This window comes from Nyctereutes procyonoides, unplaced genomic scaffold, assembly GCF_905146905.1.
Source record: "Nyctereutes procyonoides isolate TBG_1078 unplaced genomic scaffold, NYPRO_anot_genome, whole genome shotgun sequence".
Lineage (NCBI taxonomy): Eukaryota > Metazoa > Chordata > Mammalia > Carnivora > Canidae > Nyctereutes > Nyctereutes procyonoides.
Genome location: NW_026575144.1, coordinates 2,682,958 through 2,696,984, shown reverse-complemented (window position 1 = coordinate 2,696,984; position 14,027 = coordinate 2,682,958).

Here is a 14,027-nt window from a genome sequence, read left to right as displayed (position 1 = left end):
CCTGGGAATGGGGAAGACAAGAAGAATGCATGAAAGTGGTCTATACTCTTCTTAAGGAACTTTCTCTGAAGTCTCACCTTACAAGTTGCCTTATGTTTCATTTACTATATAGCTAGGTGTAAGAGGTTAGGAAATAGAATCATATGATACAGTACTACTTAAAGTGTGATCCTGGGATGAATGCTGGTATACAAAATGTTGGCTTCTCTTTTATGAGAAGATAAGTAGATAAAGTGAGAAAAAGTAATCAGAAACTTGATAGAAATTTGAAAATAGTGCAACATATTAATTGTATTTTACAAAAGAAATGACCCACATCGGATTAGAAAGTAAAAATAAAATGAAAAAAAAAAAACAAAAAAACAAAAACAAAACAAAACAAACAAACAAAAAAAAACCCCTGGTCCTTCACCTACTTTGATGAAGAAGCAGTGAAAACAATTCCTTATTAATTTAGGTTAAATACCTATTTGTAATAAATATGTTTAATATATTATTTAGGTTAAAATACTCATATTTATAATAAATCAGGATAATAACATAATTTATTTAATTCTGACTAGTTAGTATTTATTCCAGCATACAATATGTATGCTTAGTTTACATTTTTTTTACTTCTCATGATTCATATAAATTATAATGTAATATCTTAATAGTAAACCAACTGAGGGTGCTATTGACTGAATTGCAGCCCCTCGAAATGTATATGTTGAAACTCCAGCCTCCAATGTGACAGTATTTAAGGTAGGGACTTTGGGAGGCAATTAGTCATTAGGGTGGAACTCTTATTAGAAAAGCTATGTAAGGACACAGCAAGAAGGTAGCCATCTCCAAGTCAGAAAGAGCTCTCCTCAAAGCTGAATCTGTCAGCACCTTGATTTGGGACTTCTTGATCTTGGGCTTCCCAACTATGAGAAATAAATTTCTGTTCCTTAAGCCCCCGTTTATGGCATTTTGTTATAGAAGCCTGAGTTGACTAAGGCAGAAGGTTAAGAAAGAAGTAAAGATATCTTCATGAAGTCAAGATATTCAGTGAGTGAAAATTATATATATATATTTCCATTTATAATAGCATTTTAATTAATTAATTAATTAATTAATTTTTATTGGAGTTCAATTTGCCAACATATAAAATAACACTCAGTGCTCATCCCATCAAGTGTCCCCCTCAGTGCCCGTCACCCCATCACCCCCACCCCTGCCCACCTCCCTTTCTACCACCCCTTGTTCGTTTCCCAGAGTTAGGAGTCTCTCATGTTCTGTCTCCCTTTCTGATATTTCCCACTCATTTTTTCTCCTTTCCTCTTTATTCCCTTTCACTATGTTTTATATTCCCCAAATGAATGAGACCATATAATGTTTGTCCTTTTCCAATTGACTTATTTCACTCAGCATAATACCCTCCAGTTCCATCCATGTCGAAGCAAATGGTGGGTATTTGTCGTTTCTAATGGCTGAGTGATATTCCGTTGTATACATAGACCACATCTTCTTTATCCACTCATCTTTCGATGGACACCAAGGCTCCTTCCACAGTTTGGCTATTGTGGACATTGCTACTATAAACATCGGGGTGCAGGTGTCCTGGCATCTCACTGCATCTGAATCTTTGGGGTAAATCCCCAGTAATGCAATTACTGGGTCATAGGGTAGTTCTATTTTTAACTCTTTGAGGACCCTCCACACAGTTTTCCAGAGTGGCTGCACCAGTTCACATTCCCACCAATAGTGCAAGAGGGTTCCCCTTTCTCCACATCCTCTCCAACATTTGTTGTTTCCTATCTTGTTAATTTTCCCCATTCTCACTGGTGTGAGGTGGTATCTCATTGTGATTTTGATTTGTATTTCCCTGATGGCAAGTGATGCAGAGCATTTTCTCATGTGCTTGTTGGCCATGTCTATGTGTATAGACATATGCTGTATGAGTTCTAGCAATCTTGGGGTGGAGTCTTTTGGGTTTTCTATGTAGAGTATCATGTCATCAACAAAGAGGGAGAGTTTGACTTCTTCTTTGCCAATTTGAATGCCTTTTATGTCGTTTTGTTGTCTGATTGCTGAGGCTAGGACTTCCAATACTATGTTGAATAGCAGTGATGAGAGTGGACATCCCTGTCTTGTTCCTGATCTTAGGGGAAAGGCTCCCAGTGCTTCCCCATTGAGAATGATATTTGCTGTGGGCTTTTCATAGATGGCTTTTAAGATGTTGGGGAATCTTCCCTCTATCCCTACACTCTGAAGAGTTTTGATCAGGAATGGATGCTGTATTTTGTCAAATGCTTTCTCTGCACCTATTGAGAGGATCTTATGGTTCTTGTTTTTTCTCTTGCTGATATGATCAATCACACTGATTGTTTTATGAGTGTTGAACCAGCCTTGCATCCTGGGGATAAATCCTACTTGGTCATGGTGAATGACCTCCTTAATGTATTGTTGGATCCTATTGGCTAGTATATTGTTGAGAATTTTTTTCATCCATGTTCATCAAGGATATTGGTCCATAATTCTCCTTTTTGGTGGGGTCTTTGTCTGGTTTTGGAATTAAGGTGATTCTGGCCTCATAGAATGAGTTTGGAAGTATTCCATCTCTTTCTATCTTTCCGAACAGCTTTAGTATAATAGGTATGTTTTCTTCTTTAAAAGTTTGATAGAATTCCCCAGGGAAGCCATCTGGCCCTGGACTCTTGTGTCTTGGGAGGTTTTTGATGACTGCTTCCATTTCCTCCCTAGTTATTGGCCTGTTCAGGTTTTCCATTTCTTCCTGTTCCAGTTTTGGTAGTTTGTGGTTTTCCAGAAATGAGTCCATTTCTTCTTGATTGCCTAATTTATTGGCATATAGCTGCTCATAATATTTTTTTAAATCGTTTGTATTTCCTTAGTGTTGGTAGTGATCTCTCCTTTCCCATTCATGATTTTATTAATTTGAGTCTTCTCTCTCTTCTTTTTAATAAGGCTAATGGTTTATCTATCTTATTAATTCTTTCAAAGAACCAACTCCTGGTTCTGTTGATCTGTTCCACAATTCTTCTGGTCTCGATTTCATTGAGTTCTGCTCGAATCTTTATTAACTCTTTTCTTCTGCTGGGTGTAGGATCTATTTGCTGTTTTTTCTCCAGCTCCTTTAGGTGTAAGGTTAGCTTTTGTATTTGAGTTCTTTCCAGTTTTTGTATGGATGTTTGTATTGTGATGTATTTCCCCCTCAGGACTGCTTTTGCTGCATCCCAAAGATTTTGAACGGTTGTATCTTCATTCTCATTAGTTTCCATGAATCTTTTTAATTCTTCTCTAATGTCTTGGTTGACCCTTTCATCTTTTAGCAGGATGGTCATTAACCTCCACATATTTGAAATCCTTCCAAACTTATTCTTGTGATTTAGTTCTAATTTCAAAGCATTATGGTCTGCAAATATGCAGGGAATGATCCCAATCTTTTGGTATCAGTTAAGACCTGATTTGTGACCCAGAGTGTGGTCTATTCTGGAGAAAGTTCCATGTGCACTTGAGAAGAATGTGCATTCAGTTGCATTTGGATGTAAAGTTCTGTAAATATCTGTGAAATCCATCTGGTCCAGTGTATCATTTAAAGCTCTTGTTTCTTTGGAGATGTTGTGTTAGAAAACCTGTCGATTGTACAAAGTGCTACATTCAAGTCACCAAGTATAAGTGTATTATTATCTAAGTATGTCTTAACTTTGGTTACTAATTGATTGATATACTTGGCAGCTCCCACATCCGGGCCATAATTATTGATGATTGTTAGGTCCTCTTGTTGGATAGATCCTTTAAGTATGATATAGTGTCCCTCTGCATCTCTCACTACAGTCTTCAGGATAAACTTTAGTTTATCTGATATAAGGATGGCTACCCCTGCTTTCTTTTGAGGACCATTTTAATGGTACATGGTTCTCCAACCTTTTATTTTCAGGCTATAGGTGTCCTTATGTCTAAAATGAGTCTCTTGTAGACAGCAAATAGATAGGTCCTGCTTTTTTATCCAGTATGAAACCCTGCGCCTTTTGATGGGGTCATTGAGCCCATTCACATTCAGAGTTACTATTGAAAGATATGAATTTAGTGTCATCATGATACCTATTCAGTCCCTGTTTTTGTGGATTGTTCCCTTGGACTTCCTCTATTACAGAATCCCCCTTAGTATTTCTTGCAGAGCTGGCTTCGTGGTCACATATTCTTTCAGTTTCTGCCTATCTTGGAAGCTCTTTATCTCTCCTTCTATTCTGAATGAGAGCTTTGCTGGATAAAGTATTCTTGGCTGCATGTTCTTCTCATTTAGGACCCTGAATATATCCTGCCAGCCCTTTCTGGCTTGCCAGGTCTCTGTGGAGAGGTCTGCTGTTAATCTAATATTTCTCCCCATAAAAGTTAGAGATTTCTTGTCTCTTGCTGCTTTAAGGATCTTCTCACTGCATCTTTGGAATTTGTAAGCTTCGCTATTAAATGTCGAGGTGTTGAGTGGTTTTTATTGATTTTAGGGGGGATCTCTCTATTTCTTGGATCTGAATGCCTGTTTCCCTTCCCAGATTAGGAAAGTTTTCAGCTATGATTTGTTCAAATACATATTCTGCACCTCTGTCCCTTTCGGCGCCCTTGGGAACTCGAATTAAACGTAGATTTTTCTTCCTCAGGCTGTCATTTATTTCCCTTAATCTATCCTCATGATATTTTAATTGTTTGTCTCTTTTTTCCTCAGTTTCCCTCTTTCCCGTCAACTTGTCTTCTATGTCACTCACTCGTTCTTCTACCTCGTTAACCCTCCTCATTAGGACCTCTAGTTTGGATTGCATCTGGTTTAATTGATTTTTAATTTCTGCCTGATTAGATCTAAATTCTGCAGTCATGAAGTCTATTGAGTCCTTTATGCTTTTTTTTCTAGAGCCACCAATAGATTTATAATTGTGCTTTTGAATTGGCTTTCTGACATTGAATTGTAATCCAAATTTTGTAACTCTGTGGGAGAGAGGGCTGTTTCTGATTCTTTTTTTTGAGATGAGGTTTTCCTTCTAGTCATTTTACTCAGTGTAGGGTGGCCAAAAACAAGTTGTACTGGGAAAAGGAGAAAAAGAGAGAAGAGAGAGGAGGGGCAAGATGGCGGAAGAGCAGGGTCCCCAAATCGCCTGTCCCCACCAAATTACCTAGATAACCTTCAAACCATCCTGAAAATCTACAAATTCGGCCTGAGATGTAAAGAGAGACCAGCTGGAATGCTACAGTGAGAAGAGTCCGCGCTTCTATCCAGGTAGGAAGACGGGGAAAAAGAAATAAAGGAACAAAAGGCCTCCGAGGGGGAGGGGCCCCGCGAGGAGCCGGGCTGAGGCCGGGGCGAGTGTCCCCAGGACAGGAGAGCCCCGTCCAGGAGGAGCAGGAGCTGCACCAACCTTCCCGGGCGGGCGGAAAGGGGCTCGCAGGGAGTTGGAGCAGGACCCAGGAGGGCGGGGATGCCCTCGGGCTCCCGGGGACACTAACAGACACCTGCGCCCCGGGGAGTGCGCCGAGCTCCCTAAGGGCTGCAGCGCGCACGGCGGGGACCGACCGGAGCAGCTCGGAGGGGCTCGGGCGGCGGCTCCAGGGAGGGGGCTGCGGGGCGGGAGCGCGAATCCAACAGCGCAGGCCCCGGGGCACAGGGCGCCGGGACACAGCCCAGGATCCGGCCTCCCCCGGGACAGGCAGAGGCCGGGAGGGCCCAGGACAGCAAGGACGCTCCTGCCCCGAGCTGAGCAGATCAGCGGCCCCGCCCCGGAGCCTCCAGGCCCTGCGGACAGAGAACCGAGAGCCCCGAGCCCCGTAGTTCCTGCGGAGGCTGACTCCAGGCTTCCAGAGTTGCCATAGCAACTGCTGCTGTTCCTCCTGGGGCCTCACGGGGTAAACAACCCCCGCTGAGCCCTGCAGCAGGCAGGGGCAGAGCAGCTCCCCCAAGTGCTAACACCTGAAAATCAGCACAGCAGGCCCCTCCCCCAGAAGACCAGCTGGACGGACCAGTTATACTCCCCCGTGTTCCGATACAACTTGTTTTTGGCCACTCTGCACTGAGCAAAATGACTAGAAGGAAAACCTCACCTCAAAAGAAAGAATCAGAAACAGCCCTCTCTCCCACAGAGCTACAAAATCTGGATTACACTTCAATGTCAGAAAGCCAATTCAGAAGCACTATTCTACAGCTACTGGTGGCTCTAGAAAAGAGCATTAAGGACTCACGAGACTTCATGACTGCAGAATTTAGATCCAATCAGGCAGAAATTAAAAATCAACTGAATGAGATGCAATCCAAACTAGAAGTCCTAACGACGAGGGTTAACGAGGTGGAAGAACGAGTGAGTGACATAGAAGACAAGTTAATGGCAAAGAGGGAAACTGAGGAAAAAAGAGACAAACAATTAAAGGACCATGAAGACAGATTAAGGGAATTAAATGACACCCTAAGGAAGAAAAACCTACGTTTAATTGGGGTTCCCGAGGGCGCCGAAAGGGACAGAGGGCCAGAATATGTATTTGAACAAATCCTAGCTGAAAACTTTCCCAATCTGGGAAGGGAAACAGGCATTCAGATCCAGGAAATAGAGAGATCCCCCCCTAAAATCAATAAAAACCGTTCAACACCTTGACATGTAATAGTGAAGCTTGCAAATTCCAAAGATAAAGAGAAGATCCTTAAAGCAGCAAGAGACAAGAAGTCCCTGACTTTCATGGGGAGGAAGATTAGGGTAACAGCAGACCTCTCCACAGAGACGTGGCAGGCCAGAAAGGGCTGGCAGGATATATGCAGGGTCCTAAATGAGAAGAACATGCAACCAAGAATACTTTATCCAGCAAGGCTCTCATTCAAAATGGAAGGAGAGATAAAGAGCTTCCGAGACAGGCAGGAACTGAAAGAATATGTGACCTCCAAACCAGCTCTGCAAGAAATTTTAAGAGGGACTCTTAAAACTCCCCTTTAAGAAGAAGTTCAGTGGAACAATCCACAAAAACAAGGACTAAATAGATATCATGATGACACTAAACTCATATCTGTCAATAGTAACTCTGAACGTGAATGGGCTTAATGACCCCATCAAAAGGCGCAGGGTTTCAGACTGGATAAAAAAACAGGACCCATCTATTTGCTGTCTACAAGAGACTCATTTTAGACAGAAAGACACCTACAACCTGAAAATAAAACGTTGGAGAACCATTTACCATTCAAATGGTTCTCAAAATATATCCTAAAAACTATAGAACACTTCTGAAAGAAATTGAGGAAGACACAAAGAGATGGAAAAATATTCCACGCTCATGGATTGGCAGAATTAATATTGTGAAAATGTCAATTTTACCCAGGGCAATTTACACGTATAATGCAATCCCTATCAAAATACCATGGACTTTCTTCAGAGACTTAGAACAAATTATTTTAAGATTTGTGTGGAATCAGAAAAGACCCTGAACAGCCAGGGGAATTTTAAAAAAGAAAACCATATCTGGGGGCATCACAATGCCAGATTTCAGGTTGTACTACAAAGCTGTGTTCATCAAGACAGTGTGGTACTGGCACAAAAACAGACACATAGATCAATGGAACAGAATAGAGAACCCAGAAGTGGACCCTGAACTTTATGGTCAACTAATATACGATAAAGGAGGAAAGACGATCCACTGGAAGAAAGACAGTCTCTTCAATAAATGGTGCTGGGAAAATTGGACATCCACATGCAGAAGAATGAAACTGGACCACTCTCTTGCACCATACACAAAGATAAACTCAAAATAGATGAAAGATCTAAATGAGAGACAAGATTCCATCAAAATCCCAGAGGAGAACTCAGGCAACACCCTTTTTGAACTTGGCCACAGTAACCGGAGAAGGACAAACAGTGTATGTTCTCATTCATTTGGGGAATATGAATAATAGTGAAAGGGAATATAAGGGAAGGGAGAAGAAATGTGTGAGAAATATCAGAAAGGGAGACAGAACATAAAGACTTCTAACTCTGGGAAATGAACTAGGGGTGGTGGAGGGGGAGGAGGGCGGGGGGTGGGGGTGAATGGGTGACGGGCACTGAGGGGGACACTTGACGGGATGAGCACTGGGTGTTATTCTGTATGTTGGTAAATTGAACACCAATAAAAATTAATTTATATAAAAAAAAGAGAGAAGAGAAAAGAGAAAAGAAAAAGAAAAAAAGAAAGAAAAAAAAGGAAAAAAATAAGAAAAAGGGGGAGAAGCAAACAGAAAACAAAAAGAAGGAGGAGTATCCTCTGATTCTACATACTGTAAATCCCTCGACATCCCCTGGAACTTTCCAGTGCTGCTTGCTTTTCCCCTGTCTGTCTAGCTGGTCTTCTGGGGGAGGGGTCTGCTGTGCTGATTCTCAGGTGTGAGCACCTGGGGGAGCTGCTCAGCCCCCTGCCTGGTGCACAGCTCAGTGGGAGTTGTTTATCCTGTGAGGCCACTGTGAGGCTCAGTGGGGGTTGTTTACCCTGTGAGGCCTCAGGAGGAACAATAGTGGTGGCGGCCAGCTCTCCAGCCCTGGAGTCCGCTCCCGCAGTAGTACAGCAGCTCCCAGTCAAGCTCCCAGTCTGCAGGGGCCTGGATGCTCCAGGGGCGGGGGCACCGATCTGCACAGCTTGGGGCCACCGGGAGGCAGGAGCTCCTCGCTGTCCTGGGCCCTCCCGGCCTCTGCCTATCCCTGGGGGAGTGCTGGATCCTGGGCTGTGTCCCCCGGTGCCCTGGGCTCTGGGGCCTGCGCTGCTGGAATTGTGCTCCTGGCCGCCGCAGCCTCCTCCTTGCAGAGCGCGGCTGAACCCCTCCGAGCTGCTCCCGGGTCCAGCTGTGTCTGCGCTGCAGCCCTTTAAGGAGCTCGGCGTGGGGTGTGGGGCTCTTCCCGGGGCGCAGGTGCTCTATTAGTGCCCCTGGGAGCCTGAGGGATTCTGCTCCAACTCCCTGCGAGTGCCTTTCCCTCCGGGAAGATTGATGAAGCTCCTGCTCCTCCGGGCTGGGGCTTTCCTGTCCTGGGGACACTCGCCCCTGCCTTAGCCTGGCTCCTCGCGGGGCCCCTCCCCCTTGGATGCTTTTTATTTCTTTATTTTTTTTTTCCGTCTTCCTACCTCGATAGAAGCGCAAACTTTTCTCACTGTAGCATTCCAGCTGGTCTCTCTTTAAATCTCAAGCCAAAATTGTAGGTTTTCAGGATGATTTAAAAGTTATCTAGGTGATTTGGTGGGGAAGGTGACTTGGGGACCCTACTCTTCTGCCATCTTGCCCCCTCCCCCCGAGTTAACATTATATTGAAGTACATTTTGCTTAATATTTTTTTCTTCCTGCCATTAATACATGTGTTTGGGGGAACAAACACTCAAAAGCAGCACATATCTGAACAGAACATTTCTGTGGAACAATATTTTATAATCACCTGCCTGACTTACTCATAAACTCATGTTTCTTTAGCAAATTTACTCATGTTATTCACCTGATTTTTGTCTTGTGGTTAATTTGTTAAGACCAGTCCATTGAATTATACAGACTTTATTCTCTTATTCTTTTGCTAATTTTGAATGGAACCGTAAATATATAAATATTTTATTCAATATGTAACTTCAATATTGCAATGTTAGAATATATGTTAAAACCTTTCCAGATTTCTTTGTTTTTCCAAAGACCACATATAATTTTAGGATTGAGAGCCAAAATTTAATCAAATTACAAGATTTCAACATTTAGTCACATTTTAGTCATATTCTCAACAACCTTAATTCCAAAGATTAGATGGAGAAAACATAATATTACAACCTGTTCTTAAAAACTGAATAACCTAGAGGTATGTTTTTTATTTTATTTTGATATTTCAATTGGGTATTCCAATTTAGTCATGCTTGTGATTCATTGTAAAGCATTTTCTATTTGAAACACACTCCTGTCCTGAGTAAATTTGCTTGAACTTTGTCAATTACATAGGTATATGCTCATATTTTATTCTTTAAAGTGAATTTCAGGACTCAAAGAGCAATTTCACCTATAACTTTTGAAGGTAAAGACCCTTTAAGCATAGTGTGTCCCAATCCATGAAACACACAAGTAGTTCCTAATGAATTGGGGCCTAAGTAAATGATATGTACTTGCATATATAGCATTAAAGGAAAGGGAAATTCAAACATCCAGGTCCTAGCAATGTGGACCTGCTATTACAGCAGATAAAATGATATTGAACAATAGAGTGAGCAAAGAGAATGACTTCTGGTAACATAAAGCATAGTCTTTTGATATCCTGAATTCATTCCATATTATTTAAAAGTGGACTTTAGATACTTTTATAATGTAGCTTAAAGAATGATTTCAAAAAAGCAAAAAAAAAATTGCACATATGTTCATCCTACACATGATGATTTTCAAGAGTCCTACACTACCTGTGGTCACCTGATATCCACTTGATGTGACAGGTCTGATCGTTCGGTAGTAACACATTTTATTTATGAGTTTTATTTATATTCTAATATATTCTCTTTTCTATTTTATTTTCCTCAAATTTAGCTGACATTTAGTTGGTATATTTATTTTTCCAGAAAAATGTTAAAATACACTTTTCAGCTTCAAGATAAAAATGCTAGGAAGTATTAGGTTTTGTGAAGCTCTATAAATATCATCACTAATGGAGAAAACACATTAAGCAGGTAAAGTTAAAGTGCCACCTTTATTATCAATAAAGGCTAGTGGAAAGATATGTTTTAAATGTTATAAAATAATGAATTTCCTAAATCTATGTCCCAAAATTAGATTTACCTAAGCAGTCATTGATGGTGCTAGGGAACTATGCGTGTTGTTAAGGCACAGAAAGTATGCTAGTTAGCTTATTGCAGATAACACGTCAGATAACACATACTCTTTAGGGGCAAATCAACTTAAAGAAAGACAAATGGTATATGTGTGGTCTAATCATGCCTATTTCCTTAGCCCAAATAAGCTCACTCAACAGAAAATACTCCTTTCATCGGTAAGTGAGGTGGCAAATTGATACAGCAGACATGTTAAGCTAATGAATATTCCCTCCATATTGAAGGGCAAAGGAGCGGGAACTATGGTTTCCCTTTCAATAGTTGGAATAAGAAAAAGATATATGTTGCATTTATGTGTTAATTTAAGATGACTTTAAGTATTTCTATCCTGTTTTCCTGCCAAATTAAATTATATCTTTTAATTTAACTGAGGTCTGTAACCTTAAAAGTGAGCTAGAAGATATTTGTTAAAAGATTTGGGCCTGCCACCTTTCATTTTTTTAAATATTTTATTTATTTATTCGAGAGAGAGAGAGACCGAGAGAGAGAGAGAGAGAGACAGGCAGAGGGAGAAGCAGGCTCCATGCAGGGAGCCCAATGTGGGACTCAATCCCGGGACTCCAGGATCACGCTCTGGGCCGAAGTCAGGCGTTAAACCGCTGAGCTGCCCAGAGATCCCCTTGTGTATAACTTTTGAACAAATATGGATCATTTTATGGTTAACAATAGTTTAGCTTTTTTATTTTTCTTGAGTTACTTATAATTGATATTTCCCTAAATATTTCCATTCCCATTCCCATTTAATCTTGATATTAAAATCTATTGGCATAGAGTTGTATATATTTCCCATAATTCCTTTAATCTCTTCCATATCTAGATGCTATTTACTTTATTCTAATTTTAATTCCCAATGCTTAGACCCTGACAGATGATAGGAACATAATAAATAGGTATTGATTAGATTTGCTTTCAGAACTGTATTCCAGCATCCATGAAAGGGAATGGCACAAATTTGATCTATATTCCTTGGCATTGGCTTAGTTCTCATAAAAGAACTAAGATTTCATACTAATTATTTATCCTACATTGTATACCTGTCAAGTACTATTGTTAAAGGCAAAAATAATTTTAGCAACAAGGATATTATATGAGAAAATGGAGTTTAATGATAAAACATTTATGAAACCAATGTAATTGTGACAATACAAATAATTTATTTTGCCGTCTACTGAATGTGCTGAAGAGAAGTATTGAAGATAGACCCTGGATACATGTGACATATTTTTCTCTCTACCTTCCATTAAGAATGTTAAAATAAAAGGCATCTAATATTTTATCGCAAATTCACAAGTTATTTTGTGGAATCATGAAATGTGAACTTACTAGATAAGAAAATATTTTTTCACATTTCCTTTCCTTTCTTTCTTTTTGAATCTGTGTTTACTTTGTTTTCCACTTATTCTTATAAATCATAATTTGGTATTCCAGGTGGTCAAAAATCAAGATGGGAAGGGAGACATTTAAGATATTAGAGGGATAAAAAGTAGAGATAGAGAAAGAAAGAAAGAAAGAAAGAAAGAAAGAAAGAAAGAAAGAAAGAAAGAATGAAAGAAAGAAAGATTTATTTTAAAAAAATCCCAGGCCACTCAAATATAAACACAAAGTTTCTCCCACAGGTACATGGATGTATGAAGGATGGATCCTAAAAAGTACAATAGACCTGGGAGTGCAGATGATATCCAGAATTAATTTTAACATGGTGCTAATTATTAAGCTATTATAGTTCAGCTCCAAACTCACTTCCTCTATTCTCTCCTTTCTGAGGTTGGTGCTGGGACTCTTCAATCTACACTTCTGAATTGCTTGTTCATTCTAGGTAAGGCTCTCCTACTAATCAGGACAGTCAGACTGGACAAGGGAGATGGGATTTGCTCCTTCTTGTTTGTTTCCTGGTGTTTCTGTCATCCCAGTGGATGTCACACATCAGCAGTGCTTCTTCACTCACTGCAGTGACAGCAGGGCCTTCCCAGTTTGCAGTTTTCCAATATTCTCAAACCAGCTTTATTGTTCCCCGCTCTATGAGAACCAGCACCAGCCAAGCAACGCCTTCTCTTTGGACTTCAGAGTTTCAGGTGTATGGGGTCCCATTTCTGCATTTTAATGATTCCAATGTCTTCTCTTTGTTCCCTCCCTTTGTTTCCATGACCATAAGGGTGTTTGTTGCTTCCTGCAGTTGCTACCTCCGTGATAACTTACATTTCTCTCTTTACCCTTTTAGTTACATATGCAACAACTTATGAGGTTACTAATTCTTTCTCTTTAGTTCTCTCTGTTAATATGGTGTGGTTTCTACATTCCTAGTGGACCCTGACTGATAGAAACAGTGATCTAGCCATCAGGAAAATTTGTTTATCATCTTATTTGCCTTAATCATTTACTGAGCTATCCTGTTGTGGAGAGTTTTGTGAATTTCATTTTTTTTTTAATCTATGATAGTCAGAGAGAGAGAGAGAGAGAGAGAGAGAGAGAGGCAGAGACACAGGCAGAGGGAGAAGCAGGCTCCATGCACCGGGAGCCCGACGTGGGATTCGATCCCGCGTCTCCAGGATCACGCCCTGGGCCAAAGGCAGGCACCAAACCGCTGCACCACCCAGGGATCCCCAGTTTTGTGAATTTCAGAATCAGGTAAACCAGAGTTCAGCCAGGCTCCACCACCACCTTGCCACTGATTGGAGACTGATGATTAGTGGGATTTGGGAGAAGTTACTTTCATCTTTCTGAACTTGAGTCTTCTCAACTAAAACTAACACCTACTCCTGGGTCTGTGAGGATTATATGAGATAATGTTTGCAAATCATGAAGGATGTGCTCAGTAAATGATACCAATGATAATTATGATAAAGGCTGTGTTCAAGCCACAGTGATACATTTCAATGATTCAGAAGTAAAAGTTTTATACTTAATTGACCTGTCTTATTTTAAGGCCTGAAATTCTAGCATCTATACTTATCAAGTAATATGTCAAAGTCACAAAATTAATGACAAATATTGGACTCCTGATTATACCTAGAGACTTTAAACATGTTCATCCACTAGAACCTTCAAAGTAACATGTCATTTCACTTAAGTTTATCATTCCATAGTGGAATCCTGACAGCAATACTGTAAGTTAAACACTGACTGACAATATCAAAGATTGTGATATTTTATAGGAAAGTAAAGGTTGATAATAAAATTTATTTTAAAAAAATTGAAATATTTTATTTGAATGA